Source organism: Eriocheir sinensis, chromosome 41 (assembly GCF_024679095.1).
Source record: "Eriocheir sinensis breed Jianghai 21 chromosome 41, ASM2467909v1, whole genome shotgun sequence".
Taxonomy (NCBI): Eukaryota; Metazoa; Arthropoda; class Malacostraca; order Decapoda; family Varunidae; genus Eriocheir; species Eriocheir sinensis.
The window spans coordinates 1,567,186-1,584,208 of NC_066549.1; the positions used below are offsets into that span (position 1 = coordinate 1,567,186).

Here is a 17,023-nt window from a genome sequence, read left to right on the forward strand (position 1 = left end):
TCTAACCTTTGACATTTCTTTACCGAGCATTAATTATTCTTTGATATTTTACGCATTTTGCCACCTGTTTTTTCTCTCTCTCTCTCTCTCTCTCTCTCTCTCTCTCTCTCTCTCTCTCTCTCTCTCTCTCTCTCTCTCTCTCTCTCTCTCTCTTCTATTATTATATCTATTTTTACAACACTAAATATATATTTCCTGCCCGTTAGTATTTGTGTTAATTATTATGTCTTTTGTCACCTGGTTTTTCTTTCCTGGGTGTTGCTTCCATTTTTGTTTCGTATTCTTTTATTATTTCTACTTCTACAACATTCGACAATTCTTTTCTTTTATATTCTTTTTATTTATTTTATTCCATTTCTTTAACTTACGTATCTCTTTAAGTTGTATTTTCTCTATGTTATCTCTTTACATAATCTCTATATTATCTCCCATTTTTATCTTAACGTTATATCTCTTTTATCCCTTTACGTTATCTCCCTTTTATCTCTCCTCACGGTATCTCTATTTTTTTATGCAGTTACGCCTCTCGACTCCTCCCTTTTATCTTTACTTTTTTTTTCCGTGTGAAGAGGTACAACAACGCCGCGTCATTATTTTTTCTCCTCTCGTTGCCTCGGCGCTCCCAAATTCTTTCCACTTTCTCTCTTGTGTATTCTGTTGACGATCCCCCGTTTCGTTTTTTCTAGCATCAGCTGTTGCGTTAAGGGAGGTGGATTGTGAAGGCTGGGGATTGCTTTCGTATTCATTCATCTGGTTGTTCTTTTTTGTTGCTCAATTTCTCAGGGAAGATTTTAGGGTCGTATTCTATCTGCGCCCAAGCACACCTATTTGACAAGGCATTCTTAGGAGTTTAGAGGTGCGCTGTGGTCGGCGGTCTCCATGGAAAACATTGGTCACGGGGTCAGGCCATGCATGTATCAAGGGTCAGGTGTTGTTGACCAAGAGCCAGCAGCCAGCCAGCCGTTATTCTTAAGTGGCACCCTCTGTCTCTCTCTCCCTGTCTCTCTGCCTCTCTTTGTCTCTGTGTGTATGTGTGTGTATATGTATATTGTTGCTTATGTATGTGTGTATGGTAAATGTGTGTACGTTTCGAGCTCTCTATTCCTCTATTACTTTGTCTCTGTACCTATCTATCTATCTATCTATCTATCTCTTATTTTATATATTCTTTCATCACTATTATTTATATTCAGTTTTCTTTCAAATTCTTTTCAGCTTTTTTTTTTGCGTCTTTTTTCTCCTTCCTTTGTTTTGCTTTTTTTTCTTATTTCTATAGGTTGATAGATAAAAATATAGGTGAATAGATAGATAGATGAAAGGTTAGATTAATTGGGACACAGAGAGAGAGAGAGAGAGAGAGAGAGAGAGAGAGAGAGAGAGAGAGAGAGAGAGAGAGAGAGAGAGAGAGAGAGAGAGAGAGAGAGAGAGAGAGAGAGAGAGAGAGAGAGAGAGAGAGAGAGAGAGAGAGAGAGAGAGAGATATAACACTGCAACCACCACCATCACCACCACCATTTCCCTTATCACAGTCACCACCACCACCATCACCTCTACTACTATTACTACTACTACTACTATTGCGACTACTACTACTACTACTACCACCATCACCACAACCAACAACAACAACCCACCCACCCCATTCCCGCTAGCCTGCTCAGTCCCCTATTTGATAGTCTCTTTACATCTTCATTTGCTTAACTATCCACTAACACGAGTATTTTTTAGCAAGGATCAGGACCAACGAGATTTAGTGGCGGCAGTATATTAGAGGCAGGAGAAGGATGGAGGAGATGGGATGCTGATAAACGAGAGGAGGGAGAGAGGCGCGAGGGAGAGACTTTACGATGCTGGAGAGAGAGGGGGAGAGAGAGAGAGAGAGAGGAGGCAAAAAGCTGGCTGTGTTGGAGGTTAGGATGGAGGGTGAGGGAAGAGATTGAGGCAAGAAGGGGAAGGATTTTGAGAGAGGAAGAGGAAAGAGGGAAGAAGAAAGAAAGGAATGCAGTAGAGCTGGTGAGAGATTGAAGCATGTGGGAAGAGAAAAATGGATGCAGAGAGGAGGCAAGAATTGAGAGAGGAAAAGATTACGAAAAAACGAAGAAAGAAAAGTTGGAAAACGTATTGAAAGGAAGAAGAAAGCAGAAAGGGAAGGAAACGAGCAGGGAGTGAGAGAGGGAGTTAAGGAAGGAAAAGACAGAAAGAGAAAGAATTAGAAAACGTATTGAAGGAAAGAAGAATGCATGAAGGAAGAGAAACAGGAAGGAAAACGAAAGGTAAAGAAAGAGTTAGAAAATGTATTGAAGGAAAGATAAAAATAGGAAGGGAAAGAAAGGGAGATACAGAATGCAAAAGAAAGAAAGAGAAAGAGTTAGACGAAGTAATGAAAGAAGGAAGAATGCAATAAGGGAAGGAAAGAGTTGAGAGAGTAAAGGAGGAAGAGAGGAATAAGAAATAAAGGGAAAGAGTTAAAAAACGTATTGAAAGAAGAAAGAATGCAGAGAGGGAAAGAAGGAGGCAGGGGTTGAGAGAGGGTGAGAGTGAGGGAAGGAAGAAGAGAGACAGAGAAAGATATAGAAGAGGCAATGAAAGAATGAAAAATGAAAGAAGGGAGGATAGCAAACAAACGGAGACGGGGGCAAGGACTTAGAGAGAAAAGGAAATACGAAAGAAAGAAGAAAAAGGGGAAAGAACTGGATAAGGCATTGAAGGATAGAAGAATGCAGGAAGGGACATAGGAAAGCTAGAAGGCAGGGAATAACAGAAGAATGGAAAGAAAAAATAACAAGGGGGAAAGTTAAAAGAGGTATTGAAAGAAAAAAAGAAAGCAGGAAGAAATACAGAAAGGGAGGGAGGGGGAAGGGAAAGAGAAAAATGAATATGGGCGTTATTGAAGATTAAAGGAAAATGGAAAGATATTGAACAGTAAAAATAGATAACGGGAGGAAGAGACAACTAAACAAGGAAAGAGAAATAAATAGGAACAGATGAAGGTGGAAGAGAAGAAGGAGGAGGAGGACGAAGAGGAGGAGGAAGAGAAAAACGACTAGAACGAGAAAGAGGAAGAGGAGGAAGTGGAGAAAAAAAATAATTGAACTGAAAAACGAAATCAAAAGTTAAAACGAATAAGCTGTTATATTAGTAGAAGAAAATCACACATATACAAAAAAAAAAGAGGCATAAAACGACCTAAAATAATACAGAAGCGGAAGTTTCAATATTATTTCTTTCCCAGACAGTAAATTTAATGTTGGCCGCAAGGAGGCTTTGAAAAGTGGAATTAGTGAAAGTTTGCGAAGAATTTGAAAAAAAAAGTATGAAAGTCAATAAAAGAACTTGAAAAAAAGAGCACGAGGAAACAAACAAGAGAGAGACTTGATAGGATGTGAAAAGGTTGGGAGGTAAAAATGTTTGATTAGAAATTATGAAGGAAAGCGATGAAGTTAATAATGTTAAAAAAATGAAGAGCCCGGAAGAAGAATTGGAGCAGGAGGAGGAGGAGGAGGACGAGGAGCAGGAAAAAAAAAAAGAAGAGTAATAGAACTTGCATGGAAAGATTATAATAAGAAATGATAGAAACTAGAGAGAGAGAGAGAGAGAGAGAGAGAGAGAGAGAGAGAGAGAGAGAGAGAGAGAGAGAGAGAGAGAGAGAGAGAGAGAGAGAGAGAGAGAGAGAGAGAGAGAGAGAGAGAGAGAGATGGAGGAAAGTAGACAGAAAAACATTTGTGGTCGACATGAAATTATTGCAAAGTGGAAAAAAGGAAAAAAAAATTTACGAGGAAATTTTTATGTGCTAAATCATGAAGAAAATGAGATGAAGAGGAAAAAGAGAGGAGAGGGAAAAGCACTTGAAAGAGACGAAAATTTTTGGAAGGGAAAAGAGCAAGATTAGGAATTTAGTGAGGAAAAGATCATGTATCCTTTTTAAATAGGTCAGTTAAAGAGAAAGGGAAATGGGCGTACGGAATTTAAGAGTAGGAACAAGAGAAGAAAAAACATAAGAAAAAAATAACGAGGAAATCTAAAAAAAACAAGAAAAGACAAAGAAAAATAATGAAAAAGAAAAGATATGTGAAGAAACGAAAAAGAAGAAAAGGAAGAGGATAAAAGGAAAAACAAAGAAATAAAAATAGAAAAAAAATAAGGAATAAGAATCATGAAACACAACGAAGAAGAAGAGAAGGAGAAGAAAGAAGGGAAAGAGGTACTGACAGATGGAAGAAGAAGGGGGAGAGGGACAGGGAGAAAAGAAAGAGGGAAATAAAGAGGAGGGAGAAGAGGAAGAGGAAGATGAGTATGGCAGAGAAGAGGAGGAAAAGGAAAAGAACAGGAGAGCGGAAACGGCAGATAAATAGTAATAAGCAAATAACACAAACACACGAGATAAAATAAAAGAAATGCAAATAATGAAAACATAAAGGGACATTTAAATTAGTGTGAAAAAGAAATAAAAGAAAATTTATTAAAAATGCTCAAGTTACCCCTGCAATCAAGTTAAAAAGGCATAGAATCAATGTTTTCTATGTTAAAGGCCGAGTACGATAATGACGATGAGTTGCCTGAATGTATTATGCACTTAGTGACAATGTATTTCAGGTTCTCTCACAATATGTAGCTTGGTATTTCTTTCTTTATTTCTTTACTTATTTATTTATTTGTTTTTTTAGATTCTGCCTATAGCGCTGGTGGGCTTTCGTGAGGGGGTCTCTTTTACGATCCCTGCCCGTTGTGGCGCAGGTGAATTTTTTTTATAGTTGCTGCCGTGCTATATGACCCTTCCTTGCTTTCATACTCGCCGCAGGGAAGATTCGTGTAAACTTATGTTATGTGTTGGTCCGGCATCCTCCTCTTCGCCTCTGTCAATAAGGAAGAGGAGGAGAAGGAGCAGGAGTAGGAGGAGTAGTAAGGGAAGGAAGAACAGCAGGATGAGGAGGTACAAGAGACAAAGAAACACAAGAATAATAAAAAGAAGGAAAAATGAACAAGAGACAGAAAGAGAATTGAAGATGTGATTATAAGAAATTAAAAGTGGTGGATGAGGAGCAAGAGGAGGAAGAGAAAGAAATACGTAGAAGACAAAGAAAGACGCATGACATTAAGGAACAAAAACTGAAGAAGAAGAAGAAGACAACAAAGAAAACGATGATGAAGAAGAAGAACTAATAGGAAAAGAAGATGAAGCACAAAAAGAAAAATAGCAAAAAGAGAGAAAAAAAACACCTGCAAAAACAAACAAAGGAAAATAATACATACCAAGGGAATGATGAAGCTCAATAAAGGAGAAGAGACAAAAAAAATGGGTTTGATGCAAAAGAGAAGGGAGAGAACAAAGAAGGAGGAAGAGGAATAAAATATGGATGTGGAGACCGACGGGGAAAAAAAGGAAGAAGAAGAGAAGAATGACGAGACACAAGAGGAGGAGAAATAGAATAATGAACAGGAGGCGAAGGAGGAAGAAGAGGAAGAGCAAAAGGAAGAGGAAGAATAGGAGAAGTGTAAGAAGGAAGGGAAAGAGGTACTGATGGGTGGACGAGGGGAAGAGGGACAAGAAGAAAAGAAAGAGGGAGATAAAGAGGAGGGAGAAGAGGAAGAGGAAGATGAGAATGCTAGAGAAGAGGAGGAGGAGAAAAAGGAAAAGGAGGAGGAGGAGGAGGAGGAGATAGAGAAAAGAAAATACGAAGAAGAAAAGGAAGAGACTAAAGAAGAAGAGAAAGAGAAGAAGGAGAAGGAGAAACAGAAAGAAGAGGAGGAGGGGGAGGATAAAGATTAGAGGGAGGAAGAAGAAGAGGTACAAGAGTGGTAGGAGAAGGAGAAAGAAAATGTAGAAAAAAAGCAATATTGAGAGGAAGAAAAGGAGACGGAAGAGGAATTAGAGGAAGAAGAGGAGCAGGAAGAGGAAGAAGAGGAGGAGGAAGTGATATGTGGGACGCCTGAGAGCTCTGCCCGTGGGATTTTCTGCAACGAATAATGAGTCAATCTCAACTTACCTCATTAGGCCGCCAGGTAACGGAGAGAGAGAGAGAGAGAGAGAGAGAGAGAGAGAGAGAGAGAGAGAGAGAGAGAGAGAGAGAGAGAGAGAGAGAGAGAGAGAGAGAGAGAGAGAGAGAGAGAGAGAGAGAAGGAATAGAATAAATAGAAAGAGAAAAAAGGACAAAGAATTAAGAATATTTTATACAGTGGAAGACATGTGTGAGAGAGAGAGAGAGAGAGAGAGAGAGAGAGAGAGAGAGAGAGAGAGAGAGAGAGAGAGAGAGAGAGAGAGAGAGAGAGAGAGAGAGAGAGAGAGAGAGAATAGGAATAGAAGGAAAATTATATGTAGAAAACGAAGAAAAGGATTTGAGCATAAGAATAATTGTTTAGAGTTAAAGATGAATGAGAGAAATATAAGAATAGATAGACAGAGAGAGAGAGAGAGGGAGGGAGAAAGGAAGATGGGGATGGAAGGAAGATAATGAAAGAAGAAAGAAAAGAAAATGCAGATAATTATGTACAGTGAAAGCCAAATGAAAGAAATAGAGAAGGAACATAATGAAAAGAATACGAAGAAAAATATAATGGAGATATTTTTACAGTAGGCAATTAGGAAGATAGATAGATAGATAGATAGAGAATAATAGAGATAAGACTTTTCACTTTCTCCTACTCACGTATTTAGTTTTTTTATCACATCTTCGTACCCACACGCATAAAAACCTCATTCTCCCTCTCTCTATTATAGCTAAACCACTTATCTCCGTAATTTTTCCTCGTCGTCCCACTTAGCTATGCAAGAGTTCACTTTGCTACCGCCGGGCTTTCATCTTTTTTTTTTTTCGTAGCCTTAATTAAACTGACCTATTTTTTTTTTCTTTCCTTCTCTACGTATACCAATCACAAAACAGCAACTTTAATCATTTGTTTTTGCTTTCTTTGTGTGTGTGTGTGTGTGTGTGTGTGTGTGTGTGTGTGTGTGTGTGTTTTGTTTGTTTTTTTGTTTTTTGCAAGTTACTGTGTTAGTGGGTTCAGTGTTTTAACCGTGACATTTTGTTTGCCTTTTGTTTTACTTTCTGTTGCTTGTTCTTTTTTTCTTCGACCACATGCATCAAAGGAGAAATAGATCACCGGAACAAGAAATAAACATGAAAAGAAACGAATAGAATAATCCAACCACTGAATTAGCTTTGATCTTTTTTTTATTTCTCTGTCTCTTTGTGTTGTTCATTTCGTGTAAAAGAAAATGAAAGGGAATATAGGTCAAAGCGCAGACTGAAACGAAATGCAAAGAAAAAAATGAGAAGAAAGAAAGGAAACTGAAGCAAAGGGAAGAGAAGGGTAGAGAAGGGATAGAAAGTGTTAAAGATTGTAAGGGAAAGGTGGGGATAAAGGAAACAAGAATTCAAGGGAAAGGAAAGAAAGGGAGAGGCATATAAGAGGAAAAGTGAAGAAATGGCACGGAAAAAGAAGGAAAGGAAATAATACATGGCAAAGATGGGAAGATAAGGAAAGGGATGAGAAGGGGAAGAAGGGAAAGGACAATAGATAGAAAAGTGATAGGACCGGACAGGAAAGTGAAGGCAAGGAAATACATTTGAGTTAAGGAAGAACATGGATGGCCCAGGCAGGGACGAGAAGAAAAGGAAGGGAAGAAGGGAAAGGATAATAGATATTAAAGTGATGGGACAAGACATAAAACAGAAGGCAAGGAAATACATTGGAGTGAGGGGAAGAACATGGATGGGCCAGGCAAGGACGAGAAGAAAAGGAAGGGAAGGAAAAGGGAACAAAGAAGGGCCAGGACAGGAGGGCACGAGCCAGCCAAGATCATGTGCTCAGGAAGAAGGAGTGCATGACGAAGCGGCGCGCGGGAGGGTAAATTCGCTGTGTTCCCTTGTGTGAGATTGTACGCCGAGGAAGGAAAATGCGGCTCCTGTGAGAGAAAGAGAGAGAGAGAGAGAGAGAGAGAGAGAGAGAGAGAGAGAGAGAGAGAGAGAGAGAGAGAGAGAGAGAGAGAGAGAGAGAGAGAGAGAGAGAGAGAGAGAAAATAGGAATAAAAGGAAAATTATATGTAGAAAACGAAGAAAAGGAATTGAGCATAAGAATAATTGTTTAAAGATGAATGAGAGAAATATAAGAATATATAGACAGACAGACAGAGAGGGAGGGAGAAAGGAAGATGGGGATGGAAGGAAGATAATGAAAGAAGAAAGAAAAGAAAATGCAGATAATTATATACAGTGAAAGCCAAATGAAAGAAATAGAGAAGGAACATAATGAAAAGAATACGAAGAAAAATATAATGGAGATATTTTTACAGTAGGCAATTAGGAAGATAGATAGATAGATAGATAGAGAATAATAGAGATAAGACTTTTCACTTTCTCCTACTCATGTATTTAGTTTTTTTATCACATCTTCGTACCCACACGCATAAAAACCTCATTCTCCCTTTATCTATTATAGCTAAACCACTTATCTCCGTAATTTTTCCTCGTCGTCCCACTTAGCTATGCAAGAGTTCACTTTGCTACCGCCGGGCTTTCATCTTTTTTTTTTTTTGTAGCCTTAATTAAACTGAGCTATTTTTTTTTTTCTTTCCTTCTCTACGTATACCAATCACAAAACAGCAACTTTAATCATTTGTTTTTGCTTTCTTTGTGTGTGTGTGTGTGTGTGTGTGTGTGTGTGTGTGTGTGTGTGTGTGTGTGTGTGTGTGTGTTGTTTGTTTTTTGTTTTTTGCAAGTTACTGTGTTAGTGGGTTCAGTGTTTTAACCGTGACATTTTGTTTTCCTTTTGTTTTACTTTCTGTTGCTTGTTCTTTTTTTTCTTCGACCACATGCATCAAAGGAGAAATAGATCACCGGAACAAGAAATAAACATGAAAAGAAACGAATAGAATAATCCAACCACTGAATTAGCTTTGATCATTTTTTTATTTCTCTGTCTCTTTGTGTTGTTCATTTCGTGTAAAAGAAAATGAAAGTGAATATAGGTCAAAGCGCAGACTGAAACGAAATGCAAAGAAAAAAATGAGAAGAAAGAAAGGAAACTGAAGCAAAGGGAAGAGAAGGGTAGAGAAGGGATAGAAAGTGTTAAAGATTGTAAGGGAAAGGAGGGGATGAAGGAAACAAGAATTCAAGGGAAAGGAAAGAAAGGGAGAGGCATATAAGAGGAAAAGTGAAGAAATGGCACGGAAAAAGAAGGAAAGGAAATAATACATGGCAAAGATGGGAAGATAAGGAAAGGGATGAGAAGGGGAAGAAGGGAAAGGACAATAGATAGAAAAGTGATAGGACCGGACAGGAAAGTGAAGGCAAGGAAATACATTTGAGTTAAGGAAGAACATGGATGGCCCAGGCAGGGACGAGAAGAAAAGGAAGGGAAGAAGGGAAAGGATAATAGATATTAAAGTGATGGGACAAGACATAAAACAGAAGGCAAGGAAATACATTGGAGTGAGGGGAAGAACATGGATGGGCCAGGCAAGGACGAGAAGAAAAGGAAGGGAAGGAAAAGGGAACAAAGAAGGGCCAGGACAGGAGGGCACGAGCCAGCCAAGATCATGTGCTCAGGAAGAAGGAGTGCATGACGAAGCGGCGCGCGGGAGGGTAAATTCGCTTTGTTCCCTTGTGTGAGATTGTACGCCGAGGAAGGAAAATGCGGCTCCTGTGAGAGAGAGAGAGAGAGAGAGAGAGAGAGAGAGAGAGAGAGAGAGAGAGAGAGAGAGAGAGAGAGAGAGAGAGAGAGAGAGAGAGAGAGAGAGAGAGAGAGAGAGAGAGTTTTATTTATATATATTGACTTTCATAACTCTTATCGCAAGTTAGTCTGTTATTTTTTTCAGTCAACATTTCTTCATTTTTAAAAGTAGAGCCTAAATAAATATAAAAAAAATTCACTCTTATACGTGATAGAAGACGAAAAAAAAGAATCGGAGAAACAGAAGGTATATTTTTTTCACAAATTATTATTATCTATAAACTACTATAAGCCATTACAGAAGATAAACTACTATATACTCGTATTTTTCCTTTTTTTAAGTCAACTAAGGAAGCAGCACAAGAGATAAACACAAATCATTACAAAAGAAGACAAGAGAGAAGCCGAATGACAATGTTCATATTCAGTTCAATTTCTTTCTGGTTCAAAGAATAACGAAATTGACCGAGAATACTCCAGAGTCTTAGTTTATCGTCATTATTTCCTTCTTACAAGACCAGACATTCACTGTAAGACGAGCGACGGTTTCTTTCGTATTTCAAGACATCGGAATCGTATTAGTATTTTGCAGCATTATTCTCCGCTTTCTTCATACGCGGCCACGGCTGTGTTCGTGCCAGTGCGTGCAAGTGGCCGTGTGGTGACATTCCTGCTCTTAAAAGATTTACAGCGGAAGCACGGATATACTTCCTTGTTTTGCGCATGACGACTTCCAGTGCCGCAGTGATATACTTACTCACGGTTATGGGACCAAAGTTGGATTGCGTAACGGAAGCATTTTGACATTGCCAAAAGGATGGTTAACCTTATCTGGTTTTAGCTTAACTTTACAACTCCTTAAAACAGTTTGACGGCATGCACACATACACAGTTGATAGGGCTTTCGTAGGTATTTCATTGGTGTTTTTCATGAGTCAAGTGATAGTGTGTTAAGGCTTCTACACCATGAAAGGAAAGACAATCATGAAAACTCGACCAATCTTCTTTGTGGCCTTGAGGAAAATTTATATAGAGAAAAACTGTTTGATAATACGAGTCTAAGATCCATCGTAAAAGAGGTAAACGATATATGATGGAGGAATGGATCTACTTCGCTATTCGTCGTTCATTTGTTTCTTATACAATCTCGGTGTTACATTCAAGGTTGGAGAACTACAGAAGACACACCCAGGGCTATATAGCTATTGCCAAGCGCTCCAAAGTCTGTTTAAATTATTTGTTAGTTGTACATCATGACTGACCTGAATCATACCACAAAAGGTGAAAAATAGATATAGACGGATAGATATTATTACCAGATCAGTAGAATTAGTAGAGTGCTTCAATGTCATTAGTGCAACAAAGCCTCCTAATACACAGAGCTTTTAATACCTTCTGATATATTGTTTTTTCCAACCACATCATGCTTCCTCTCTCTAGCCTCCCTTCTTTTCCTTCCCTTTCCTTTCCCGTCTTCCCCTTCCCATCTCTTCTTTCTCATACTTACCCTTCCCTTCCTTACCCTTCCCTTTATTTCCCTTCCCTTAACTCTATTATCTTCTATTTCATTTTCTTCCATCCTACCTTCCCTCTCCACCTTCCTTCCTTTCCCTTCTTAACTATTATCTCTTCTATTTCATTTTTCCTTCCACTCTTTATTTCCTTTCCTTTCCCGTCTCTCCTTCCCATCTCTTCTTTCTCATACTTACCCTTCCCTTCTTTACCCTTCCCTTTATTTCCCTTCCCTTAACTCTATTATCTTCTATTTCATTTTTCCTTCCACTCTTTATTTCCTTTCCTTTCCCGTCTTCCCTTCCCATCTCTTCTTTCTCTACTTACCCTTCCCTTCCTTACCCTTCCCTTTATTTATCTTCCCTCAACTCAATTATCTTCCATTTAATTTTTCCTTTCACTATTTATTTCCTTATCTTTCTCCCCATCTCTTACCAGTATGTATCTTCCTCGTCCCCTCATTCCATTCCTTCTTTTTCCTTCCCTTCTTGCTAACTTAATTTCGTTTCTTTGTTTGTTTTTTCATCCATAATTCTTTTCTATTTCTACCAATCTTTTACTCTCTTTTCTTCCTTTCTCTCTCATTCCAATCCCTTCTCTTTTCTCCCCTTTCTTTCCTCTCCTTTCTGTTACTTTGAATCTGCTCATCTTTATATAACCTTAATCTCGTTTTACTCTTCCTTCTTTCTGTCACCCCAATTTTTCCTCTCCTTTCTTTCGTTGATTATCTTGTATTCCTTTATTTCTTATTTCTCTTTCCTTCCTTCGTTATTTCAATTTTGCCTCTCCTTTCTTTTGCTGATTATCTTGTATTCCTTTATTTCTTTTTTTCTTTTTTCTTCCTTCTGTTACCCCTATTTTCCCTCTCTTTCTTTCGCTGGTTATCTTGCATACCTTTATTTCTTCTTCCTTTTCCTTCCTTCTATTAGTTCCATTCTACGTTCCTTCCTTCCCTCCGTTGATTATCTTGTAAGAACTTAATACGCACTCGCTTGAGACAGTCACGTCCTAGAAAGAAAAAACAAACAAACTGATAAAAACACAGATACGTTAAGTAATTTGACGAGGAGGAGCCCTTACGTTTGCCTAATCACTAGTCACGAATCCCTAATCACTGAGGAATATTAAGACCTCCCCTCTCATCACGGTGTCGGCAATTGTCACGCTACCGAAGTCACGCTGAGGCTGCCTGTAATTACCGCTCGTTTCCTGCCTCTCCCCCAACGGCTTTTGAGTGACGACGCGCTTGAGAGTTGCAAAGGAAAAAAGAAACATGAATTACTTTGAATATTTGAAGGAGAAAACACGTTGAGGTCTTTATCTTCCTTCCTTACTCTGTCTTTTCACACATATTGGGGTCTATCAAGTTGCCTCTCTTGTAGTCTCTCTCTCTCTCTCTGTCTCCCTTGTCTCCATCTCTTGTCTTTCACACACACATATTGGGGCTTATCATTATGTATTTTCCTCTCTTCCTCTTTCTTGCTCTTACATACGCGATTCTTGTTTCTGTTTTTAGTTTTTTTTTTTAACACATATTGGAATCTCACATATTTCCAGACTCACCTTTTTCAGACTCACACTAAACCGTCTATTTATATTTGCGTTTGTTGCACTATTGTCGTGAGCGTGATTAGCGTCGCTGCCACTCACCTGAACGCTCGCCTAATTGCTCTACCTGTCCTCATGAGAATTAGCGTCAGGATTACGTGGTGCCGATCCTGCGCCATGAGTTGGATTAACTTGTAGGATTATTGCTTAACGAGGTGGATTGATAGACAGATAGATAGATAAACGGATAGACAGGTGAATAGAAAAATTTTATTGATAGATAGATAAAAGGATAGATAAATAGATAAATGGGTAAAATAAAAGATAAATAGATAAATATAGATAGATAACGTTTGGGAAATGAAACTAAATCAATCTATAGATAACTTAATAAAATACAGTGTGTAACAGAAGAAAAAACAGATAATAGACAATGAGAGAAGAGTGAATGTTCTAGCTAATGAATAATGAATGATCCAAATAATATGCCTAGAAAATATGAGAAAAAGGCAATATCAAGGAGTGAATGAAACGTGTGTGGCAAAGATACCAAAGCAGACCCAGACGATCTTTAAGTATGATAAAAAAACATTCAAATGATATAGAAAAATGAAGGATAAGCAGTAAGAGAATGGGAACGAAAATAGACAAAGTTAATCTCTCTTCCTGACACTCATTCTTTGTTTTCTTTTGAAGGATCAGTGTTTTACCCTTTGACTGCGGATTTCCTACAAGAAAACCTCACCAAGCTACAGAAATGGAACGAAAAGTGGCTGATACAATTCAGTGAAGAAAAATGTAAAGTCATGCACCTTGCGAGGAGATATCCAGCATACCAGTACCACATGGGAAACACTCCACTATCCACCACAAAGGCAGAGAAAGACCTGGGTGTATATTTACCAGGCTACCAGTGAAAGCCAAATACGTACCAACTGCAGCGGACGGTCAAGGGGCTTTTTATTATTTGGTTGCTGTTCTATTGTTGACCTTTACTTGCTACACATGGAGCAAATTAGAGAACTGACCACAAGAAGAAGCATTAGTGAAAAGAATGAATGAATCGTTCGTCTGGCAGCAATAACCACCAACCTCATTCCTGCCGCTACTGCCGTGAAGTTACAAGAGCCTGCCGTACCCCATCGCATGTCGCCCGCCACCATTAGCAGTCCAGAGCATTGCGGCATAACACGAAATATGAACCTTTTAATGAGGCTTTGACGGCACATCGCAGTGTTGAGGTGATGTAACGCCATAATCACCGCCACCGTTACAGTTATTTTAACCGATGCTAAATTTTGTTGCTAATGAACGTGAAATGGCGAGTAGAGAGACAGACAGACAGGTAAACAGACTTAGATAGACAGATAGACAGACAGAGGATCAGAAAGACATGTGGAGAGGGAGACAATAGATATACATACAATGATAGCTAATAATGATAATAGGAATATGAAAAAAAATACTAGAAATAAAAATATAATTAAAAAAAAGGAGTAAGAAGAGTAATAATGGAAACAATGATGATGATAAAAATAATAGAAGATGAAGAAGATAAAAAAAGAAGAGGAACAAGAACAAATAGAGCAAGAGGAACAAGAAAAAAGACAAAAAATTAGAATAAGAAAAAGAAGAAGAATATCGAGAACAGAAAAAAACATAAACCAATAAGAAAAAGAAGAATAATATGACAAAAATAATAACAATAGCAACGATACCAAAAACTAAAACAGTAATAAAAGAATAAAAAAATATCATCCATGCAGTAAAAAAAATCTTTCATACGAGTCCCCCCAAATAAAATAAAAAGTAAAGTCGGACTCATAACGCCATTAAATTCCCAGTTAAATCTCTTATATTAATTTCTCCACTAATTAACTGGCGTTCTGGGCTAATGGACTTGTTTAATATAATCATTTCCGTTACTAATTGCTTTTGAGGTGTCTAATTTCTGAGTGTGTGTGCCTGTGAGTGTCTGTGAGAGAGAGAGGAGAGAGAGAGAGAGAGAGAGAGAGAGAGAGAGAGAGAGAGAGAGAGAGAGAGAGAAAGATAATAAGAGAGAGAGAGAGAGAGAGAGAGAGAGAGAGAGAGAGAGAGAGAGAGAGAGAGAGAGAGAGAGAGAGAGAGAGAGAGAGAGAGAGAGAGAGAGAGAGAGAGAGAGAGAGAGAGAGAGAGAGAGAGAGAGAGAGAGAGAGAGAGAGAGAGAGGAATACTTATGCAATTTGAGAAAGAGGGTGAGAAATGTGCATGAACTTACTGGCGATGGAAAGATAATAACAATGAGAGAGAGAGAGAGAGAGAGAGAGAGAGAGAGAGAGAGAGAGAGAGAGAGAGAGAGAGAGAGAGAGAGAGAGAGAGAGAGAGAGAGAGAGAGAGAGAGAGAGAGAGAGAGAGAGATTTCAGTTACCCCGCCTCTTTGCTAATGAACCGGAGTGTAATACTGCTTGATATGCTATTAAACACACACACACACACACACACACACACACACACACACACACACACACACACACACACACACACACACACACACAAACACGAACTTCTTCTTATCTGCTGTTGTTCTGAATCCTTATTTACAGTGTTAATCCTATGTTAGAGTATAGGATCGCGTTATAGGCCTTAGGATATAGTCTTTGTGGGAGTCGAGGTCTTTGGAAGTTACCTGTTAAATACCTGTTATCAGAGTGAGTGGATTTTTCAGTGCTGTTTGCGTCTTTCGGGATGTAAAAGATGAAGAGAAACTGCGATGGTTTGTTCAAAGTTGTTGTATTTGTGTGTGGGTTTCCATATCTAAACACACACACACACACACACCACACATACACTGTAACACATTGAAACACACACACACACACATACCCCCCCCCGCACACACTGTAACACATTTCTCTCTATCTGTCTGTCTGTGTTATCGATCTCGTTTATTAAGCTCTATATTTTACATGAAGTCGTCTACTCAAAAGAAAGATTAACTCGCTATTCCATTACGTCCTTGCTGCTTTTTGTTAATCTCCCAGCGACAGAGCTAACTAATCCCACTGAACTGGATCTCTTTACGCTAAAGCTCTTTACATACTTCACACTCTGACTAAGCAAGTGAAGGCAAGACCAGACAAGAGAAATATAGCCAGTGAACGAACCTGCCAACCATACATCAACATACCAAGCCACTCAGTCATTCAGTAATCTCGCAAGTCAGCCATACAATCATCCAGAGAGTCAGTCAGTCAGTCACCTTGTTAGACGGTCACACATTCTCCTATCTGTTCAACCATCAAGACAAGAAACCCTCCTTCCAGTCAGTCAGCCAGTCATACAACCAGATACACTCACCTAGTAAAAAAGGAGAAGAAGAAGAAGAGGATGAAGATGTAGAAGGAAAAGAAAAAGAAAGAAAAGGAGAAAAGATGAGAAAAGAAAAAGAGGAGGAAAAAGAAAAGAAGAAGACGAAGAAGGCATCGCTTTTTGAGTACTGGAAAGGGAGCGAAGTGAAAAGTTGCCGTCATCCACAAAAACTTCGCAAAACTTTGGGTCAGTCAGTCGCCTTCCCCCTCGTCCGTCCTCACGCAAATCATGCCTTCAAGGAGAACACGCGTGAAAGGCGGTTCGTATTTTTTCCTTTGTGCATTGAAAGGAAAAAGTTAGGCACCGTCCACACGATCGAGCAACGCCAGCTGGCACACGCGAGCAGTCTGCCTTTTGTCCTGCCGATCACTTGTGCCCGCTGGAAAAGTAGTAAAATGGTAGTGGATCAACTTTACCAGACACTGACACTCGCTAAGAGACACAGGAGGACATCTTTTTTACACTTTGTTCCTTTCTTTTTCACACACACAGTAACAATGATTATGCTACAAGTATTTTCATGCCTTACCAAAAGAACCCGCCATGCCGAGTGGACGAGAATACAGTGTTCCCGCGGACCTTGCCGGTTTTTTTTGTTTTTTTTACGTCTCCGCCTGCTTAAGGGGCCTGGATGGTATTCGGCCTCAGCTCGTCATGGCGCAGGCAAGTGTTTATAGTGGCGCCATCTTCTCTTAAGGTGAAGGGAAAAGCCCGCCGAGCAGTGCCTGATCTTGTAAACAGGGCCTTAGATACGCACACACACATTGAAAAAAGAGAGAGAGAGAAAAAAAATAGCAATCACAAACAAAGCTAGCAATCATTTCATTTATCTGGGAAAGAGAAGACGTCGTAAAGGAGGCGATACATTATTTTTAGTCTCTTAGCGAACCCGAAAGCGTTGTTAAGTCCATTTTCGGAGCTGACAACCAACCTGACGACAACAAGCA

The 17,023-nt window shown here is 39.1% G+C and overlaps 1 protein-coding gene across 1 annotated transcript in view; it reads left to right on the forward strand.

Moving 5' to 3' along the window:
- LOC127009473 (uncharacterized) overlaps positions 1-17,023 on the forward strand; it is a gene marked incomplete at its 3' end in the record, with an annotated part of 124,639 nt that overhangs the window by 89,557 nt on the left and 18,059 nt on the right.